Here is a 13,182-nt window from a genome sequence, read left to right as displayed (position 1 = left end):
GTTGTGAGCAAGCGTCCGATGAAGGCAGAGAAGCCGAAATGCATTACGCTGAGCAACCTGTAAAGAATAAAGAAATCCCTTCTGTACCCCCACGGTGTCCTTGAAGTCTCTTCTACCCTTGGGCTTCCTCCAGGCATATTTTCCGCGTAAAGCCAGAAACGCGGCACAAGGACCCGCCCTGCAAAGAGCCCTGGGAGCTACTGGCAATCAGCTCTGCTGCTTCTCCTGTTCGAGGTATCGAATCACCCAGGGCCGCCACGGGAACAGGTCAGAGATGGGGCTGCTGCAAGGCTGCAGTCTGTGAACTACACAGAGGATAGGGTTAACCAAGCGCTCTCCACAGCTCTGCCTCTGTTCTCCCTGCAAGCGTGGTTGGGGCATTGGGGACCCAAGGGATTTCTGACTTTTTAATTAAGAATGCTGCCTGCCACTACACGGCCCCCCCGTGACTCGGTATACAAGCCATCAAACCCCGCGCTGAAACTTACCTAGTTGTTGCATTCTGGGAACTGCAGTCTCGAAGTCTGCTGCAGCTGTTCCAAATCAGGCGGGGTCAGCTGATCTCCTACCACTAGGAGCACCGGAGTATCTTCATGGAGGGAAACGGCACCATTCTGTTGTGAGCAAGCGTCCGATGAAGGCAGAGAAGCCGAAATGCATTACGCTGAGCAACCTGTAAAGAATAAAGAAATCCCTTCTGTACCCCCACGGTGTCCTTGAAGTCTCTTCTACCCTTGGGCTTCCTCCAGGCATATATATATATATATATATATATATATATATATATATATATATATATATATATATATATATATATATATATATATATATATATATATATATATATATATATATATATATATATATATATATATATATATATATATATATATATATATATATATATGAAAAGTACAATCTTCAAACGCCACACTCCTGCTGTGGAAACGAAGACACGGACCCAATGGCTGCAGTAAAGGAGATTTTATTAAAAACCTCTCTGGTTACGCGTTTCGAGCAACTAGTGCCCTTGGTCACACACTGCGCACCAGGTCAGCTACAAATTTAAACCATTTTTTTGAAGTGATGCTCCACCCATTTTCGTGAGTCACAAGGTGTAAACATAGAAAAAACACGTTTTGTATTTGTAGAATACGTGCACACCTATTATTACAATCTAAAAACAGTGAGTTAGGCACTGAAACAATAATATCTGCATGAATGCAAATACCCTAATATGATACATAATGGCCATGTACAGAATATAAGTCCTATGTATACATTATCCATTGGTCAAAAAATATATATATACACCTAGAAAAATATACTGTCTATATACAATATTCCAAAATACATGAAAAAATATATATATATCTACATAAATATATACTCTATTTCTATATACAGCTCTACATATATTACATACACAATTATAACCTTCTATATTAATTTCATAATCATGAGGACTTATCCTAGAACATGAATCAAACTAGTTTGAATATTTCACGACTAAGATATATACATGTACATTAAGCGTGCCATCACCCATATTACAAAACCCAATAGTGATTCCTACCATTACGAACTGAAGTGAAAATGTGAACTAAAAACAGATTATTGGTTGAAAAAGAATTCATTAATCACCAATTTCTACTTAAAGTGGATACAGAGAGATAACTATTTACATGAAGCAAATGTATATCAAGATCTATATGATTAAAGAATCTTGACTGGACTCCCATACGGTGCCACGTCGGCGCCATCAAGTATCAGTTGTTAAGTTCAGAATGACCTTGAAAAGAAAGTATGAGAAAAACCATATGTGAATATTCTCTGGGTATACTCCATGAAGTTGTTATCAGATAACCAGAAAAAATGCAGAGGTAGACACAATTTACAACAGATGGTGCAAGTCTTCAGTGGTATTTAACCCGTTCGGGTATTTGCTGTCTAGTTCAATAATATATTCGGTTTCCCTTTTTCGTAACAGTTTTTCTCTATCGCCTCCTCGGATGAGGGGCGCTACCACATCAATAACGTAGTATGTTAAGTTAGATAGGTCATTGTTATGTGTGGATTTGAAATGACGTGCTACCGGGTATGTACTGTCACTGTTTACTATGGCACGTAAGTGTTGCAAGATCCTGGCGTGCACCTGTAGCTTGGTGCTGCCCACATAACGAAGGCCACAGGTGCACGTCAGGACATATATTGCAAACTCACTGTGACAGTTATAATATCCTCGGATAGCTTTCCTCCTAGAACTGAAAGGTGTATAGTAATATGATGTGTTAACACCGAATTTACACGCCCTACAAGAGGAACATGTAAAGAAACCTTTTTGTTTTAACCAGGTACTGCCACTACCTAGTTCTGGACTGTTTTTTACTAGACAGTTATGCATACTAGGTGCTCTTTTGTAAGTTATGGTGGGAGCACAGGGAATGATGTCGCCCAAGACACTATCAGTTTGAAGGATAGGCCAGTGCTTCCTCACAATAGACCTTATTTGTCTCTCTTGTTTGCTGAATGCCAGTATGAGTCGAGGGGCAGGGTTATCTGACTCCCTTTCTACAATTTCAGATGTCAGGAGTGATTCCCTAGGCTTAGCTCGACAACGCCTAAGCGCGCTATTTAAGACTTTGTCTTTATAGCCCCTTGCTCTCAGTCTATTCATGGTGATTCGTGCCTCATGTTCAAAAATTTCCGGAGTGCTGCTGATCCTTTTAATTCTCAGCAACTCCCCATACGGAATATTGGTAATTACGTGTTGGGGATGCTCACTACTAGCGTGTAATATACTGTTACCAGCCGTAGGTTTACGGTATAATGATGTGGTCACAGTATTATTAGCAATGGTGATGTGAACGTCTAGGAAATCTGCTTGCTCTCTGCTGATGTTAGCCGTAAAGAACAGATTGTCATTATTCTGATTAAGAGCATCCACAAATAAACGAGCACTTTCCTCATCCCCCTCCCAAATACAAAACACGTCATCAATAAACCGTTTCCAGTATTGAACCTTGTGAAATCCGGGAGTGTTGATGAGACCGCGCTCCTCCCACCAGCCCACATGTAAACATGCGTAGCTGGGGGAGAAGCACGATCCCATCGCCACGCCTCGCACTTGTCTCCAGACATTCTTAGCAAACATAAAGTAATTGTTATGCAAACACCAATGCACTAACTCACATAACATCTTGTTGTGTGCGTAATATTCACAAGATCGTGAACCAAGGTAGTGTTTGATGGCGTTCAAACCTTTCGAGTGATCTATGGAGGTGTATAATGACTCTATGTCTAAAGTCAATATGCACTAATTATCACGCCACTGAATGGAACTAAGTTTATTTAGAAAGTCCCCCGTATCTTTTAGGTAACTGGGCAGATCTTTGACAATGTCCTGCAGAAAAAAGTCTATATACTGTGAGATATTCTCCCCCACGCTGTTGATGGCCGCTATTATAGGACGGCCCGGTGTGGGAGTTTTCTGCTTATGTATTTTGGGGATCAAATACAGTATCGGTATCACGGGATGTTCTATGTGAAGGTAGTCAAATTCAGTCTGGGAGATCAAATTGTTTCTTTTGTAAGACATAAGCATTTTTTTCAAATTGTCTTTAGCTCTTTTGTAAGTCATCCCATTTGATCTTTCGTAACAAGCGGGGTCATTTAACTGTCTCATGGCTTCGGCCGTATATTCTTCCTTTCTCCACAAGACAATATTACCCCCCTTGTCAGACTTGTTAATAACCACTTCCTGATTTTGACTCAGTTTTTTCATTAAATTATTGTACTGTGTGATCCTGGCATTGTTCTTGTGAGTTTGTGCCTGCACAGTGCGGTTTAACCTTTTCAGATCTTCCGTCACGCATTCGTGATATATATCAACTGCATCTTTTGGCATGACAGGCAAAAAGTGCTTACCGGCTTGAAAGGACTTTCTCCAGCTCCTTTTTGGCGAATGTCCACATTCATCAATTCTCTTTGAGTGTTTGGAACACCTTCATCACAGGATGTTGACTCCACAGCCTCTCCTAGATCACATAGGGTAAGCAAAAGTCTGGCATCTCTTGCTACTGGAGCTGCTGGAACTGTGGCAGTGGTACTGCTGTTGATGGTAACGTTGGCAGTACGGTCCTTATTTTTGGTCACAGTTTTGGATGCAAAAAACTTTCTAAGTTTTAGTTTGCGGATAAACTTGAAGACATCCGCTCTCGTGTTGGTGTAGTTAAATGAACTTTCCGGACAAAAATTAAGTCCTAGAGCTAGTAATTGCTCTTCTGCTGTGGTTAGGATAACATCGGAAAGATTTGTATTGGTACAATCCTTTATTGTTTCTTCTTGTTGAACCATTGTTTCTTTTTCTTTTGCTGCTGTTGCGGCTGCTGTGGCTTTCCTCTTTTTGCGTCTTGCATGGCGTCTTGCGTTGCGCCTTTTGCGTTGTAATTCTTTTTGTGTCTGGGACGCAATGTTTGCAGCCGGTCCTCTACTAAAAAATCGATTTCTTCACCGATTTCTAGAATTCTTCCCGGTTGGCATTCTGTGTTACTGATTTCCGAAAGGGACGTGCTGGATATGCTGGCCAGAGAGACTGTATCCGGATCCGAGTTTTCCATCAACTCTTCCTGTTGATTGGTTCTAGCCACGCTGCCTCCACCTGCATTGGCTGTGGCTTGTTTAGTCAATTTGACTTGCTTTGCTCGGTCATACTTTCTGGCAAACGTATAAATTTGCCCAGTCTCATAATCCTTTAAGTCCCTTGCGAATTTATGCACTTTTCTAATCTTGATGCGCTCTTCGTGTTTGTGCAATCTCTCGCTGATTTCCTTGCGTGTGTTGGTTATCAGTGACTTGATATCCGGGTCTGTAATGGCATCCAGCTGCTCATTGATATCCTTGATTTCCTCCAGCAGTTTTTCGCGATCCATAACCGCATACTTAATGAGCACTCTTACTAAGTTCATCGAAGCGTCCAAGTTTAGCTCACCCCACTCCTTTAGCATTGCTGGATTGGGGTCCTCGAAGCTGGGTGCCAGCATGATCCGCAGACCACGCGGGACCCGACCAGCTTCAACATATTTGGTGAGCGACTTGTGCTCCCACCATTTGGTAATTTCCGACTTGGTTTTTTTCTCAAGAACTTTCAGCAGTTGCTTGGCGTCCTGTTGTGCCCCGTTGGGTTGGCTATTCACCGCGTTGGTGTTTGGAGCACTTTTCCGTATGTTATTGAAAAGCGTCTCGGCGGCGTCCTCCCTCTCTCTCTCCAAACTTGCTGACATCGTGCGACTGGAGAGGTTCAACTATTTAAAACATGTAACTCGGCGGCTTGCGCCGCTACCGGTCTCTTTGCTGCACGCCAATTCTCTCCACCTGAGAATACCAAAATAGCAGCCCCGCTGTGGTTGGACGCCACTCTCCGACAGCCAGCCAGATAGACCTGCCGTTAGTGAGTAGTAGTCCGTCGACACGAAGGCTCTTTGCTTTCGGCTCAGGGGGTCAGGTAAAATTTTCCTCCTCGGAAACAAACGTTGCTTTCAGCTGTTGAAATCCTGGCCTCTTACTGGTGAGCGGGTTCCGTAAACGAGGACAGCTGCTCCCCGTATAACATGAAAAGTACAATCTTCAAACGCCACACTCCTGCTGTGGAAACGAAGACACGGACCCAATGGCTGCAGTAAAGGAGATTTTATTAAAAACCTCTCTGGTTACGCGTTTCGAGCAACTAGTGCCCTTGGTCACACACTGCGCACCAGGTCAGCTACAAATTTAAACCATTTTTTTGAAGTGATGCTCCACCCATTTTCGTGAGTCACAAGGTGTAAACATAGAAAAAACATGTTTTGTATTTGTAGAATACGTGCACACCTATTATTACAATCTAAAAACAGTGAGTTAGGCACTGAAACAATAATAACAAAAAACAATATATATATTACCTACTGGCGGTCTCCAGTAGGTATATATAGTTAGGATTTTTTTTCTATGGGATTTCTGAAAATTCTATGTCGAATAACTTTGGCGTTTGTGGACGGAATTGGCTGAAATTTTCAGGAAAATGGCACATTTTGTTTCTGAGCAGCCCCTTAAAATTTGGGGGGGTTTCGTCAAGGGGGGGCCGAGAATAAAGGGGGGTCCCAAAACGCGTTTTTCCCATTCATTTTTCCATAGGGTGGTTGGAATCACTTTTAGCTCGAACGGCTGAATGGATTTACACGAAACTTGGCAGAATTGTAGATATGGTTTGCCCGACGTGCCTATGCTATGTCTCAATATATGTGCTCCAGTGGATTTTGAGAAATTAACGTTTTAAAAAGCAGATATATCTGTAACAGCGCTCCGGTTAGCGCTCCGGTTCGCGTACCTGACGCGTAACGGAACTTTGCGAAGCGAAGCTGATTGGCTCTCCGTTGTCTGTCAACATTCTAAACAGTCCGGGCCGGCCGCCATCTTGTTTCTCGGTAGGATCGAGAGACAAGAGGTGGAGAAAAACGAAGGGGGAATTTAATGAAAGGGGTCAAGGTAGACCCCTCCCGACCCCCTAGGATTGATGAGGGGAATATTAAAGTGCCCCGCGGGGCAAAAAAAAAATAAAAAAAATTGCGATTTTTCGTCGTAGAGGCGCGTCCTGGTACGCGAACCGGGTAGCTTACCGGTAGCGTAACGGGAGTTCGCATTTTGTGTTTCAGTCGAATTTAATCACAAGATGGCGGAAAAACAATGTGGGGAAATGAGTATAAGGGGGCATGGGAGATGTATCCTGACCCCCTAGGTTTTCTGAGGGTGGCTGAGGAGGCTCATATATGTCGAAAAAAAAAACATTTTTTGAATTTTTCGCGCGGTTAGCTGCCGGTACGCAAACCGGGTAGCAAACCGGGAAGCGAACATAAGTGAAAATTAGTGAAAAAAGGTACATTCGAAATTTTAAAAGAGTAATTATAGTTAAGGTAGCTCTGAAAAGAGCTTTTGGGTTCTGTGTAAGTTCTAGGTACTTATAAGTAGATACCAATACACAGTCTTAAATTTTGTATGAAAACTCTGTTGCCCTCATCTGAGAAGTGCACACCATCTCCTCTGTAGATATCTTGCATGTAATAACGCAAGTTATTGTTGTAGATGGCACCCATTCCATGGTCTCTCATATAAGCTGAAACAGACTTATTTACATGCTTCCTCGCTTTCTCAATTTGTGGAGAAATTTGATTGGACCACCTCCATTTCTGTCTTTGGCATATATTGGAATATACCAAGGCAATTTGAGGGAAAAGTGCCATTAATTGCTCAAAGGTGTCCTTTAAGAGCATTTCCAGACCTACCCCAGTCAAAGTGCCCAAATCATTTCCTCCACAGTGCACTATTGTGAGGTCAGGGTTTGGCAAATGTAAAAAGGTTTTCACCAATGGTATCAATTGGTGACATCTCAATCCTCTTTGGCCAATCCATTTGATTTCCACATTTTGTAAATTGAGGTTGTGTAAATTTCTGTTTTCAGCATACCTGTGAGCCCAGTGAATGTAACTATGTCAAACAATCCAGACAGAAAACATGGCGAGAGGAGGTTCTGCTGCAGTCAGATGAAGTGTGGGAATGAAATGGCAGTTGAAACTATAGGAGTTTGTAAAGAAAAAAAAATGTGGAGTTTGTGTGCTAATGATTCAGTAGCAGTGATTGGTGGATTTCCATTGCTGAAAACAGAAAGTTAGGGTGCATGAATGTGTTCTTTGAAACATGTAATTTGAATGTTTAAGAAAACATGATTTTAAGAAACATTGCAGTGGATTAGCAGGTGTACTGAGAGTTCAGAGTTCATTTGAAACATTGTTGTGTGAACTTGTAAACATGAGAGGTCTGGCAGGAGGTAGTTGCTATGGAAAAGGGCCAGAAAGGGCAGAGGGGGGAAGGGTGTTGATTTGAAAAAAGTGAGGGAAGAGTTTTGATTGGGTCACATGAGAGATATGTGTGATGAATTTCAGCATTTCAGTGCCTTTGTTGGTTCCAGCCTCTGGAGTGCATACCTTTTGTTCTGCTAAAGAAAAATTGGTGTGTTTCTGAGACTGTTTTGAAATTCAAAAAGCATTTGCTAAGGTAAGAAAAAATCATTTAATTTAGATAGAGAGTAGTATAGTATATTGAGAAAATAAGGAAGTTAGCTGTACATTTAAAATGTTGTTTTGTGTCAAGTGTTTTCATTATTTTTTCAAAAAAGATTTTGCTTCTTTGACAAATTATAATTATAGATAATGTGAAGTATTAGTACTGACAGGGTGTGCTTGTACATAGGAGGTGTGCTGCGTTTTCAAATTATGACCAGAAAATCGTTTTTTTAAGAAAAAGACATGCTTTTTACATTTATGAGAACTATAACATGGGGTGTGCTTTTTTAAATAAATATTTCACTTTCCAACATGAATATGGGAGAATTATTTGCTTGTTTCTTGTTTCATTTTAAAAGTGACTTTAAAGGTGGTGCAAGGTTCTTGTAAATACACCCTCATGAGTGCTTTGCAAATTTAAGTCATTTTCCCCTGGTGCATGTGCCTTGTAAATACGCCTCTATGTGTGCTAGACAATTTTAAGGTACTTCTTCCAGGAATCTGGGAGACTAATTTCGTGCTAAGGTGAGAAAAGATTCCTTTAATTTAGAAGGAGATTAGTATGCCCTTTGGAGAAAATAAGGAAGCCAGCTAGGATGTGCTTGTACATAGGAGCTGTTTTGTGTTTTGAAATTATGACCAGAAAATCGTTTTTTAAAAAAAGAAATACTTTTCACATTTATGAGAAGGACAACAAGGGGTTTGCTTTTTTAAATAAATATTTTATTTCTCAACATGAAATATGGGAGAATAATTTGCTTGTTTGATGGTTTAAAAAGTCGTTTCTTGAAGTCATTTAGGTTTCACAATATGTACTGGTAGAGTTTCATGGTCACTATGATAATTATGATATACATTTAGGACTGTTTAGGGGGAATGGATATGCTAAGGCTTCTGTAATTGTCATTGGAGGAGAATTATGTACATTGCACTGCTGCATACAGTCCTCACCTTCTGCGTACTCTTGGATATGCTAGACTATATCTGCTCAATGAGATACCTAAGCTGAGGAAACACAGGTGATGTGATTGTGAAATGAGCCAAAATATTTGCACGTTTTTCAATTACATCACCTGTGTTTCCTAACATTACTAATCACATTGTGCTGATGAGGTTTAGGCCTGTCCAGAGAGACAGAGGAGGTCTGGTCTTTGTTGAAGTGTGCAGTGGACATGACTCACTTCATCTGTTGGCCTGCACATGTATTATGTCTTCTGTACTCTTCAATAAGCCAAAATTTCATCTGCAACGCTGAGTAGGCCTCATCTCAAACAAACTTTTGTGACTGCCAGACCTGCCTTTTTGCTCCTAGATATTTCTTGGTTTTACCATGGCAGACAGACAATCCAGCATACTTCTGCATAGGCCACACCTTATGGTGGTGCAAGGGCCTTGTAAATACGCCCTCATGTGTGCTTGGTAATTTTAAGTCACTTCCCCCTGATGCAAGGGTCTTGTAAATACACCCTCATGTGTGCTTGGCCATTTCAAGTCACTTCTTTCTGGTGCAAGGGCCTTGTAAATACGTCTTCATGTGTGCTTGGCAATTTTAACTCACTTCCCCCTGATGCATGGGTGTGGTAAATACGCCCTCATGTCTGCTTGGAAATTTTAGGTCACTTCTCCCTGGTGCATGGGTGTGGTAAATACGCTGTCATGTCTGCTTGGAAATTTTAAGTCACTTTCTGCTGGTGCAAGGGCCTTTTAAATACGCCCTCATGTGTGCTTGGCAATTTTAACTCACTTCCTCCTGGTGCATGGGTGTGGTAAATATGCCCTCATGTCTGCTTGGTAATTTTAAGTCATTTCCCCCTGGTGCAAGGGTGCACGTTTTTCAATTACATCACCTGTGTTTCCTAACATTACTAATCACATTGTGCTGATGAGGTTTAGGCCTGTCCAGGGAGACAGAGGAGGTCTGGTCTTTGTTGAAGTGTGCAGTGGACATGACTCACTTCATCTGTTGGCCTGCACATGTATTATGTCTTCTGTACTCTTCAATAAGCCAACATTTCATCTGCAACGCTGAGTAGGCCTCACCTCAAACAAACTTGTGTGACTGCCAGATCTGCCTTTTTGCTCCTAGATATTTCTTGGTTTTACCATGGCAGACAGACAATCCAGCATACTTCTGCATAGGCCACACCTTATGGTGGTGCAAGGGCCTTGTAAATACGCCCTCATGTGTGCTTGGTAATTGTAAGTCACTTCCCCCTGATGCAAGGGTCTTGTAAATACACCCTCATGTGTGCTTGGCCATTTCAAGTCACTTCTTTCTGGTGCAAGGGCCTTGTAAATACGACCCTATGTGTTCTTGGAATTTTAACTTATTTCCCCCATGGTGCAAGTACCTTGTAAATGTGCCCCCTTTGTCTATGTTGTTAAATTACTGTAGATGGAATTGACATCTAGTGTGTTAATTGTTTGCCTTCTGTTATTAGTTTACTGTTTGGTAATATTGGTTAATATCAATTTTTTAAATATTTTTCCACAGATTTAACTGAAGATCTTTAGAAAACTTTAAAAATGCCCTCAAGGCAGCGAAAACTAAAAGAAGCAAAGCGACTTACACTCCATCTTGGTAAAGATTTGGAACAGTTCTGTAATATGAAATCGTATCAAGTTGCCAAAAAAGCTCCGGGTAAGAAAATAAAATCATTTTTAAAAACAATTTTCAGACAAAAAAATACCAGTATTGAACATGTTTTAGTGCAGAAGAAGAGAGACAATTTAAAGGAAAAGGAAAGGCCCGTAAAAAAAGTTTCTGCTAGAGCAGGAGATAAGTCTGTGCATGGCAGTAGAAGGGATATTCAATTCAGGGACATTCGTAGGCGAATGTTCCGCAACAGGATAATTGTCAATTTGTTAAAACATTTTAAGAAAGGCCATTAGAAAGTGACATTTTATAAGAAAAAGAAAAATGTAGAAAAAATTATTGATCAGGATTTCGAAATTAAGCGAAAGTTATTTATTTTGGTAATCAATAGAATTAGGAAACTAAACAAGGTAATTTCTGATTTCAAATCAAATAGTAGATGGAAGAGAGTAGTTAATCGTACTAATTTTTGTGAAGTATTCTCAGGAGAATGGATGCATAGTTCAATTTGTGAGGCATTTTTTAATGAGGAGAGTTACCTTCAAGACAATGATTTGGTGCATATAGTTGACACCAGTGGTCGAGCATATGAGGTAAAAGATGGTTGTCCGGTTGAAAAAGAAAAACCTGTGTCTGCAGATGCAGAAGAGGTGTTAGGTGATGAGATTTTAGGAAGACGTCCTAAGGGACCAGTCTACACCTGGAAATGTAGTAGCATTTGTAGTGTGCGACAGGATTCCATCAATTTGTTTTGTGATTTTGTACGTACATTTAATAAGAAAAGTTTAAAACAGAAAATGAAGTTGTTGCAAGAATTAGATCCTTGCAGAGTGAGAGAAGTAACAGGTTTGCATGGGCATTCCCTGGCTTGTCTTTCCAGAAGAGTATTCCAGAGTGTTTTTCATCATTTCAGGATGCTAGCAGTGCATCATAATAAAGTGAGGAAATTAGTGAGAATGTTGTATTATGCTAAGAGTCCAGCAATTATGCTTAAACAATTGAGCAGTGCTCTTTTGCATGGTTCAGAACTAGATGTGAAGAATATTTGTGAAGAAATTGAGTTCTGTTACTTTGCTAGTAAAGAGAACAATGTTGAAATTGACCCAGTAGAAGAAGGTAATGTGGAAGAGAGTGTACAGATTTCTAATATAGATAAGTTTCACAAGGAAATTTCCATCTTTCAGGTGAAATCAAGTGAGAGGCCTAATTTCACTTGTGTGTGTTGTCGACGGACTTATTATAAGAATCAGACTAAGTTAGTGGATTTATATGCAAAAAGTGAAATGGAAAACAATAGTGAATGGAAGGATTTTGCTACATACTTGATGGTAGAAAATTGTTTTGATTTGGGATCGGACCAACGTATGTGTACTTATTGTTTTAACAAATTAAACCAAAACCGGATGCCTGCTAGAGCGGTTCATAATAATCTGGAATTGGTTAACATTCCTTCTGAATTGAAGGATTTAAATACTTATGAATCTATTTTGATTCAAAGTGTGCATCCCTTTCAGGCTATTGTACGAATGGAGCCAAAGACAGGGAAATTGCCTCCATCAGATTTACAGAGAGGATTAAAGGGAAGAGTTGTTTATTTGCCTTTAGATTTGAAGAAAAACATTAATACAATTGGAGTAGAGAAAGTGGAAGAGGAACCTCTGGTTATCCTAGTTAACGGTGTTCCGACAAAGAGTAAGAAAATCTGGCAAGATTTAGTGGATGTTAGGAAAGTCAAAAAGGCAACATTGTATTTGATAAAAAACAATGAGTACTACAAAAATGTATGTGTAGCAGAAGAGGAAGTAAGTGAAGAAGAAGACAGCGAATTGTGTGCTGGACAAATTGAGAAAGTAGAAGCCTCTAAAAATGAAGAAATATATGAACATCTTAGTGTTCATCCTTTGCATTCCAAGGAAGTCATGGGGAATGCTATTGAGTTGTTTCAAATGAAACAAGCCAAAGGGAGTCCCATTAGTGTTTGGGAGGAAAGTTTGGAAGCTCTGTGTTTTCCACAGTTATTTCCCACAGGTCGAGGAGGACGATATGAGGAGCGACCTGATCAAATTCCTGCTTCTGAATACCGGACTTTACGATTGTATGCAGAAGATGCTAGGTTTCGTCAATGCATTTCCTATTTGTTTCATCTACTGTTTGAAAGTGATCTGTCTGGACTGTCTTATGCAGTGAACCACATCCTGAAAAGTGGTTTACAACTGCGAAATATCTCAGCAAGGGACTTTATGGATAAAGTCAATGTGCAAGACAGTATTTTGGATTCTCACCTGATTAATCTGATGGCATGTCAGCGTGGTACTAATGAGTATTGGTACCGTCGTCATGGTGACTTAAAATGTATGCTGAGGAACTTAGGAACTCCCACATGGTTCCTCACTCTCAGCTGTGCTGAGTATGGCTGGGAAGACTTACTTGAATTTCTACGAGAGGCAAATGGAAACATTGAAAATATTGAATTCAAGACACCCGGAGAACTGT

Source organism: Lissotriton vulgaris, chromosome 10, assembly GCF_964263255.1.
Source record: "Lissotriton vulgaris chromosome 10, aLisVul1.2, whole genome shotgun sequence".
Taxonomy (NCBI): domain Eukaryota; kingdom Metazoa; phylum Chordata; class Amphibia; order Caudata; family Salamandridae; genus Lissotriton; species Lissotriton vulgaris.
This window is presented reverse-complemented; position numbering follows the sequence as displayed.